This window comes from Bombina bombina, chromosome 3 (genome assembly GCF_027579735.1).
Source record: "Bombina bombina isolate aBomBom1 chromosome 3, aBomBom1.pri, whole genome shotgun sequence".
Classification (NCBI taxonomy): domain Eukaryota; kingdom Metazoa; phylum Chordata; class Amphibia; order Anura; family Bombinatoridae; genus Bombina; species Bombina bombina.
Window position 1 is genome coordinate 33,299,618 of NC_069501.1, and position 10,540 is coordinate 33,310,157.

The 10,540-nt window shown below is 40.4% G+C and overlaps 1 long non-coding RNA gene across 1 annotated transcript in view; it reads left to right on the plus strand.

Moving 5' to 3' along the window:
• LOC128651476 (uncharacterized) overlaps nucleotides 1-3,877 on the plus strand; it is a 31,382-nt gene extending 27,505 nt beyond the window's left edge. Inside the window, exon 3 of the long non-coding RNA XR_008401092.1 lies at nucleotides 3,853-3,877. This is a non-coding gene — a long non-coding RNA (uncharacterized LOC128651476). The remainder of the gene's footprint in view (nucleotides 1-3,852) is intronic.
• Nucleotides 3,878-10,540: the final 6,663 nt, after the last annotated feature.

Genomic DNA, 10,540 nt, shown 5'->3' on the forward strand with positions numbered 1-10,540 from the left:
GCAAAGTAATCGCTATGGGTGTCCCTGATGTACTTGGCGCCATATTAGCGTGCGTCCCTTGAGCGGGACGCAAAGGGTCCGACACGTGGGGAGAGTTAGTCGGCATAACTTCCCCCTCGACAGACCCCTCTGGTGACAATTCTTTTATAGATAAAGACTGATCTTTACTGTTTAAGGTGAAATCAATACATTTAGTACACATTCTCCTATGGGGCTCCACCATGGCTTTTAAACATAATGAACAAGTATCCTCTGTTTCAGACATGTTTGTACAGACTAGCAATGAGACTAGCAAGCTTGGAAAACACTTTAAGGCAAGTTAACAAGCAATATAAAAAAATGTTACTGTGCCTTTAAGAGAAACAAATTTTGACAAAATTTGAAATAACAGTGAAAAAAGGCAGTTACACTAACGAAATTTTTACAGTGTATGTAACAAGTCAGCAGAGCATTGCACCCACTTGCAAATGGATGATTAACCCCTTAATACCAAAAACGGAATAATAAATGGCAAAAACGTTTTCTAAACACAGTCACAACAACTGCCACAGTCTACTGTGGTTGTTACCCTCCTCAAACACGACTTTTGAAGCCTTTTGAGCCCTTCAGAGATGTCCTGTATCATGCAGAAGGAAGCTGAGTGTCTCAGTCTGTAATTCTAGCTGCGCAGAAAAGCGCTAAAATAGGCCCCTCCCACTCATATTACAACAGTGGAAAGCCTCAGGAAACTGTTTCTAGGCAAAAATCAAGCCAGCCATGTGGAAAAAAAACTAGGCCCCAATAAGTTTTGTCACCAAACATATATAAAAACGATTAACATGCCAGCAAACGTTTTATATTACACTTTTATAAGAGTATGTATCTCTGTTAATAAGCCTGATACCAGTCGCTATCACTGCATTTAAGGCTTAACTTACATTAATCCGGTATCAGCAGCATTTTTCTAGCAAATTCCATCCCTAGAAATATGTTAACTGCACATACCTTATTGCAGGAAAACCTGCACGCCATTCCCCCTCTGAAGTTACCTCACTCCTCAGAATATGTGAGAACGGCAGTGGATCTTAGTTACTTCTGCTAAGATCATAGAAATCACAGGCAGATTCTTCTTCTAATGCTGCCTGAGATGAAACAGTACACTGCGGTACCATTTAAAAATAACAAACTTTTGATTGAAGTTAAAAAACTAACTATAATACACCACTCTCCTCTTACTACGTCCATCTTTGTTGAGAGTTGCAAGAGAATGACTGGATATGGCAGTTAGGGGAGGAGCTATATAGCAGCTCTGCTGTGGGTGATCCTCTTGCAACTTCCTGTTGGGAAGGAGAATATCCCACAAGTAATGGATGATCCGTGGACTGGATACACTTAACAAGAGAAATAAAGTAACACTAAACACCTCCCTCTATAAAACAGTACACACTAACATATGCACAAAACACATTAACACTAAACACCTCCCTCTATAAAACAGTACACACTAACATAGGCACAAAACACAGTAACACTAAACACCTCCCTCTATAAAGCAGTACACACTAACATAGGCACAAAACACAGTAACACTAAACACCTCCCTCTATAAAACAGTACACACTAACATATGCACAAAATAAAGTAACACTAAGCACCTCCCTCTATAAAACTGTATACACTAACATAGGCACAAAACAAAGTAACACTAAACACCTCCCCCTATAAAACAGTATACACTAACATAGGCACAAAACACAGTAACACTAAACACCTCCCTGTATAAAACAGTACACACTAACATATGCACAAAACACAGTAACACTAAACACCTCCCTCTATAAAACAGTACACACTAACATATGCACAAAACACAGTAAAACTAAAAACCTCCCCCTATAAAACAGTACACACTAACATATGCACAAAACAAAGTAACACTAAGCACCTCCCTCTATAAAACAGTATACACTAACATATGCACAAAACAAAGTAACACTAAACACCTCCCTCTATAAAACAGTATACACTAACATATGCACAAAACACAGTAACACTAAACACCACCCTCTATAAAACAGTAAACACTTACATATGCACAAAACAAATCTAGAAAACCATTAAAGTGAAGGTCTATTTTGACGAATTAGTGTCCGGTTTTTAATAATCCTATTAAAAACAAGGTCACTTTAATTCATCAAAATGTCTTCAAAAACGTACCTTTTAATCCTGAAAGCCGCTGCAGAGCTTCCTCAGCCCGTCGCAAGACCTCTTTGTGGGTCCAAAATGACAAATCCGGCTTCATCCAATCACAGCGTTTGCTTTAGGCCATGATCCCCCTAGGGGGGGGAACGCTGTGATTGGAGGAAGCCGGATTAGTCATTTCTGACGTAAGCAGAGGCTTCCAACGGCTGGGGGAATCGATGGAGCAGCAGGATAAAAGGTAAGTTTTTGAAGAAAACGCTTGAAATGTCAATTTTGATGAATTAAAGTGCCCTTGTTTTTAATAGGATTATTAAAAACCGGGCACTAATTCGTCAAAATAGACCTTCACTTTAACCCTTTCATGACAGGCCTAATTTGTCTACAAAGGAAAAACATGTGATCATGAGATTTCAACATTGGGATCAGTTCAGGGTGGTGTGTCTATGACACTAGGCACTGCCTCCAGGCCGTGATCCTATTCAGGAAGTGCTGTTGGCTACGGTACAAATGGCAAAAACGTTCCCTGCCGTCCTAACTGTGCTAAAGCCCAGTGCATTTAGGACGGCATGGAACGTCCTAACTTTGGAAAGGGGTTAAACAGAAAGCAAAACAAGACAACCTCAGCAGCTTTAAAATAGTGATACGATGTGCAAGTGCATTTCATACATGTCCCGTGTATCATTATTGTGTTGTTAGTGGTTTGATGCATGAGATATTATCATGCACTGCATGGGCTCCTCGGGCATCTGTAGATATTAATGACAGGAACTAAAGATAAACTCAAAATGATTTGTTTAGCAATGTTCAATAAATACAGCACAACCCCTCTGCAACATCGCGGGTGTCTTTGAATCTACCCCAAGAAATGATCTCTGTACATTATTTAAGTCTAGTGCAGTTGTATCACTATTGTGTACAGAATGCGTATCTGAAATGCTTAAAGGGACATGTTACTGTGGTAGAGTTAGAGCATGTTCTTATTGTATCTAAAAGGTTACACACACACATGCTGCACATGCTTGGGTCAGGGGCCATGTTCAGCTGCAGACCAGTAGTGCATTGCCAATCCAGAGCTGGTAATATGTTATTTAACCCCTATGTGGGGCTTAAACACTTATTTATAGACTAAGTAATGTATATTAAGATACTGATCATGCCTACTGACTGCAAAACCCTTATATTTATAGTGATGGTAAACTTTCCCCTTATAAACAGATCCGGAATGTTAGTGATATTTTAGATGGAGTTTAATTCATCAGTTGTAATGAAGTTCCGCTATAATAGTTTTCCACACACTTCAAAAGTCAGTTTCTGTGAGTTAATGTTTTGAATTGTTCTCCAATCAGCGCTATAGCTACAACAAAAGTGCCATATGGGTAGAGCGCTGATTGGACAACAATTCAAACCTTTAGCTCACATAAAAATTTACTTTTGAAGTGGGCAGTGGAGCGTTGGGAATTTGAGTTTCATATCTATATTCAAAAGCAAGTTACAGCCCATCTTCATTACAACTTATGAATTAAACTCCATCTAAAATATCAATAACTGTCAGGATCTGTTTATATAATGGCGGAAGTTTACCATCACTTAAACCAAATCACTGGCGATAGACATTGTTTTACTAACTGAATGTAGCTCTTTCTATTTTAAGACTATTTGTTTTTATTACAGAGAAAGTGATGATTATAGATTTAACCAGGCAGAAGTTGGAAAGTACCAAGTATAACAATGAAGGGGACATCAACTTGCATCGGAATGTCCTGCTTAAAAACTTCAGACGAAGAGCCATATACAGTCTGCTCTATAATTCTTCTACTCAATAAGTCATCTACAGTCAGATTCCGTACAATCATCTTCAGTACCTGTTTTTGGACTCTGCCTTTCTACCTCTACTGCCAGCTTGTTGTTGTACCTATCTTGCCTCCTGAAAGTTCCATCCTTGCCTGCCTCCAGCAAGTTCCATCCTTGCCTTCCTCCAGCAAGTTCCATCCTTGCCTGCCTCCAGCAAGTTCCATCCTTGCCTGCCTCCAGCAAGTTCCATCCTTGCCTGCCTCCAGCAAGTTCCATCCATGCCTGCCTCCTGCACTTTCCATCCGTGCCTGCCTCCTGCACATTCCATCTGTGCCTGCCTCCTGCACATTCCATCTGTGCCTGCCTCCTGCACATTCCATCCGTGCCTGCCTCCTGCACGTTCCATCCGTGCCTGCCTCCTGCACATTCCATCCGTGCCTGCCTCCTGCACATTCCATCTGTGCCTGCCTCCTGCACATTCCATCCGTGCCTGCCTCCTGCACATTTCATCTGTGCCTGCCTCCTGCACATTCCATCTGTGCCTGCCTCCTGCACATTCCATCTGTGCCTGCCTCCTGCACATTCCATCCGTGCCTGCCTCCTGCACATTCCATCTGTGCCTGCCTCCTGCACATTCCATCCGTGCCTGCCTCCTGCACGTTCCATCCGTGCCTGCCTCCTGCACATTCCATCTGTGCCTGCCTCCAGCACGTTCCATCCGTGCCTGCCTCCTGCACATTCCATCTGTGCCTGCCTCCTGCACATTCCATCCGTGCCTGCCTCCTGCACATTCCATCTGTGCCTGCCTCCTGCACATTCCATCTGTGCCTGCCTCCTGCACATTTCATCCGTGCCTGCCTCCTGCACATTCCATCCGTGCCTGCCTCCTGCACATTCCATCTGTGCCTGCCTCCTGCACATTCCATCCATGCCTGCCTCCAGCACATTCCATCTGTGCCTGCCTCCTGCACGTTCCATCCGTGCCTGCCTCCTGCAAGTTCCATCCATGCCTGCCTCCTGCAAGTTCCATCCATGCCTGCCTCCTGCACATTCCATCTGTGCCTGCCTCCTGAAAGAGCTATCCGTGCCTGCTTCCTGAAAGTTCTATCCATGTCTGTACATAGTGCCCTGTGCTTTGTTATTATATGTAATATATATCTCTCTGTACATACTGCCATTTTGTTTAGTTATTCTATGTACTATATGTCTCTGTATATACTGCCCTTTGCTTTGTAATTCTATGTACTATTTGTCTCTGTATATACTTCCCTGTGCTTTGTTATTCTATCTTCTATATGTCTCGCTGTACATACTGCCCTTTGCTTTGTTATTCTATGTACTATATATATCTCTTTGTAAATACTACCCTGTGCTTTGTTACTCTGTACACTATATGTCTCTGTACATACTTCCTGTATTTTGTTATTATATGTATATATGTCCCTCTGTACATACTACCCTGTGCTTTGTCATTCTATGTACTTTATGTCCTTCTGTACATACTGCCCTGTGCTTTGTTATTATATGTATATATGTCTCTCTGTAAATATACATAGTCCTTTATTTTTTTAATTTAATAAATATCATTTTAAAAAAGTGCAAGTTGTAGTAAATAATATTGTGTTGAAAAAGGAACAACTGTGGTTGAGTTAGCCTTTGTTTAACCCCTTAATGACTGAGGACGTGCAGGGTACGTCCTCAGAAAAAAGGCAGTTAATGCCTGAGAACGTACCCTGCACGTCCTCGGTCTGGAAAGCAGCTGGAAGCGATCCTGCTTGCTTCCAGCTGCTTTCCGGTTATTGCAGTGATGCCTCGATATCGAGGCATCCTGCAATAACATTTTTAAGCCATCCGGTGCAGAGAGAGCCACTCTGTGGCCCTCTCTGCACCGGAGATTGTTGGCTTACCGCGTTGGTGGGTGGGAGGCTGGTGGGAGGCGGGTGGTGGCCATCGATGGCCTTGGCGACGAGCAGGAGGGGCGGGATCGTGGGCGTGGGCGATCGGAAGGGCGGGGGCGGGGGCGGGCGCGTGCACGGGGAGGGAGCGGGTGGGAACCGCTACACTACAGAAAAAAGTAAAAAAAAAAAGCATAAAAAAGGGAATAAAAGTTTTTTTATTTATTAATCAATTAAGGTGTTGGGGTTTGTCTGTTAGGGGGGGTGAATCTACACTACAGAATTTCTATTTTTGTTTTAAAAAAAACGTTTTTTTCTTGAAACTGGGTACTGGCAGACAGCTGCCAGTACCCAAGATGGCCCCCAATAATGCAGAGGGGGAGGGTAAGAGAGCTGTTTTGGGGGTGGATCAGGGAGGTTGGGGGCTAAGGGGGGATTCTACAAAGCAGCATATGTAAATATGCTAAAAAAAAAAAAAAGAACAAATTAAAAAAACCTTTTATTTTAGTACTGGCAGACTTTCTGCCAGTACTTAAGATGGCGGGGACAATTGTGGGGTGGGGGAGGGAAGGGAGCTGTTTGGGAGGGATCAGGGGGTCTAATGTGTCAGGTGGGAGGCTGATCTCTACACTAAAGCTAAAATTAACCCTGCAAGCTCCCTACAAACTACCTAATTAACCCCTTCACTGCTAGCCATAATATACGTGTGATGCGCAGCAGCATTTAGCGGCCTTCTAATTACCAAAAAGCAACGCCAAAGTCATATATGTCTGCTATTTCTGAACAAAGGGGATCCCAGAAAAGCATTTACAACCATTTGTGCCATAATTGCATAAGCTGTTTGTAAATAATTTCAGTGAGAAACCTAAAATTGTGAAAAATTTAACGTTTTTTTAAATTTGATCGCATATGGTGGTGAAATGGTGGCATGAAATATACCAAAATGGGCCTAGATCAATACTTGGGGTTGTCTACTACACTACACTAAAGCTAAAATTAACCATACAAGCTCCCTACATGCTCCCTAATTAACCCCTTCACTGCTGGGCATAAAACACGTGTGGTGCGCAGTGGCATTTAGCAGCCTTCTAATTACCAAAAAGCAACGCCAAAGCCATATATGTCTGCTATTTCTGAACAAAGGGGATCCCAGAGAAGAATTTACAACCATTTATGCCATAATTGCACAAGTTGTTTGTAAATAATTTCAGTGAGAAACCTAAAGTTTGTGAAAAAATTTGTGAAAAAGTGAACAATTTTTTTTATTTGATCGCATTTGGCGGTGAAATGGTGGCATGAAATATACCAAAATGGGCCTAGATCAATACTTTGGGATGTCTTCTAAAAAAAAAAATATATACATGTCAATGGATAGTCAGGGATTCCTGAAAGATATCAGTGTCCCAATGTAACTAGCGCTAATTTTGAAAAAAAGTGGTTTGGAAATAGCAAAGTGCTACTTGTATTTATGGACCTATAACTTGCAAAAAAAGCAAAGAACATGTAAACATTGGGTATTTCTAAACTCAGAACAAAATTTAGAAACTATTTAGCATGGGATTTTTTTGGTGGTTGTAGATGTGTAACAGATTTTGGGGGTCAAAGTTAGAAAAAGTGTGTTTTTTTCCATTTTTTCCTCATATTTTATAAAAAAAATTAGAGTAAATTATAAGATATGATAAAAATAATGGTATCTTTAGAAAGCCCATTTAATGGCGAGAAAAACGGAATATAATATGTGGTGTGGGTACAGTAAATGAGTAAGAGGAAAATTACAGCTAAACACAAACACCGCAAAAATGTAAAAATAGCCTTGGTCCCAAACGGACAGAAAATGGAAAAGTGCTGCGGTCATTAAGGGGTTAAGCTGGAGCTCAAACATATATGTACAGTGGTTAAAGAAAAAATATATATATATATTTAAATATTGCTGTACAGTTTTTGAAATCCCTTGAATTTCTTATTTAATGAATGTTTATTATTATTAAAAAAGAGAATTCTATAGTAAATACTAATGTATTGATAAAGGCTATACAGTGATTGAGTTAGCCTTTGTTTCAGTGCCGTACCATTAACTATGAAACAGTTGATGTCCCATTGAAAGTCCTATTTGCCCTATTAAAACAATTGGAGCTCACAGTATATGTAAAGTGTCTTAAAATGAAACTAGTGACTTTGGTTAATGTGTGCCACTTGTATCACCTGTGTGTTAATGTGTGCCACTTGTATCACCTGTGTGTTAAGCAGCCTGAGCTAAAAACATTTCCTACTCTATCTATTTCACATGAAAAGTGCATCTAATACAACTCCAATCAGGTGCATTTAATACATTAAGCTGTTACACAAACATTTCATTAAAAAGAAGAAAGTGCAGTCCTTACGTCACACGATTAAGCAGCAAGATATGCATCAAATCCCAAATAATCCAAGCCTTCACTGCTACATAAAGCACAAGCATACAGCGGTATTATGGCAGTGTCACAGGTTCAACCGACTCACCACTCCGAGGAAGGCCAGCATATGAACATCCGTCTGGGGACTCAGCAATACACAGCTTTCGGGCCTCACCCCATTCACAACAGGAAACAATAGTAGCTCACCCCGGTCACCGCTCGTTTTTTGAGGCAAACACCAGCATCAGTGCATCCACTCCTCCTCGGCATCTAGACCAGCATGTGGTTCCATAGCACTTCCGGGTGACGTCAGGTACCCATGTGACATGCGCTTGCTGCGTCTCCACTTCCAACCGCTGTACACTGCTCTGCTTGGTATATCGATAGGGACCAAATCTTCAGGCTGGGAAAAACACTGTAGAAACAGGATAGGAGGACTCCTATTCCTCCCAATAGGTATAAGAAAAAAATGATCCAAAACAGCAGTTTTCCAATAAAAAATAGTTCATCAGCTTTATTCAGATTTAAAAATACACGGGCATCAAGGTAAAAAGGTAGTAGAAAAAGCAGGTCTTACGCGTTTCGGCAAAGACACAAAGCCGTAATCATAGACCATAACAGGTGTTAGAAACATTTATACGTGTTACAAAGAACCCATTGGATGATAAAAACATCACACCCACTAAATCCCATTTACCTTCTTAAAGGGGAACAGCAATAAATATCATAAATTGAATCACACAAAAAACAAATAATCACCTAATATAACCTAATAAATATACAGATAATGTAGCCTCAAATTCATGAATATGTCAAATACAAAACAAAATCACAGCAAAAGGATATAGATTAAATAAATTGCGAACAAAGTAATTTGTGCAAAAACAAAAAATGAATATGTACATGTAACATCAGAAAATAATTTTCAAAAAAATCAAGCAATTACAGGAAAACAAATTTAGATATGCTAAGATATAAATATGCGGATTTCATCAAATGTAACAATAAGGTTGAAAAAGTATATATATATATGAAAAACTTGATAATCACCTATCATAGAGTACATTGTAAATGCTATTAATACAACAATAATAATAAATCAATCAACATACAATAAGTTGATTTGTATATATAGTGAATAAATAAATAATGTACATAACAAATTAATCACCCTAAAATAATTACATAGAAAAAACAATTCATAAATGCATAAAAAGAAAGTATTAATTAAAAGAAAAATAAAATGCATAAAAAGAAAAATTAATTAAATCATTTTCAGAATTGAAGCCTTCTGGCGTGAGTGTGCATAACTTGTGGATCCAATAGACCTCCTGCCTGGCCAAAATAGGCCACTTATCTCCACCCCTAGGGTTTTTTTTATGCTTTCTATGGCATTCCACTGGAAACTGCACACATCACCACCATGGACCTCAATAAAGTGGCTGACAAGTTCAGAACAGTGAACCTTATTCCTGACGTACCCTAGGTGTTCACGTATCCGAGTACAAACTTCACGGGTAGTCATACCCACGTACTATAATTTGTGATACGTGCAACTCGCAAGGTAAATCACGAATGTGGAAGAACACTTGACACATCCTCTGGTATCAAAGACTTGATTAGTCACATAGGAACTAATTGAGCTGCCGGTCTTAATATGTTCACAGGCCTTGCAGTTCTTTCCACATTTATAGGTACCATTGTGTCTCAACCAAGAGCTTTGGCTAGCAGGCTTACGTAATGAGCTAGGTGAGACCAAATTACCCAGGGTAAGATTTCTCCTATAGGTAAATCTACATCCCTGGCTCACAATGTCCTTGTCATGTTTATGCCTGTCTTACTGCCCCTTTAACTATTTTCCCAGTATCTCCATAAATACCAGCTTCCCACTTACTTCCTTGCTTGGTATTGATCGTCGGCAACTAGCTAAGCTGCATTCTGATTAGCTCTCCAGCTCCACAGTCTCACGCCTGTATCGGCCAGTCTACCTGTCTGATCGCCATCAGCTCTCCTCTCACAGCACAACTGCTGCATCCGAGCTGTCCTGTAAACACTGTTCTACCGAACACTTTTGCCTCAGATTACCAGGTACTAACCATATGTGTTACTTGTTTATTCATGTATTATTTGGCCAATCTTATTTTTTCTACCTTGCGCATAAAATCAGCTTAACACTGTGTTACTGTTTTTTCCCTGACTTCAAGCTCACAGTCAGGTTGCTGTTTCAATGTCTCCCCGCTAATGCTTCAACAGCCTTACCTACCTGTGAGCCGTTATTCA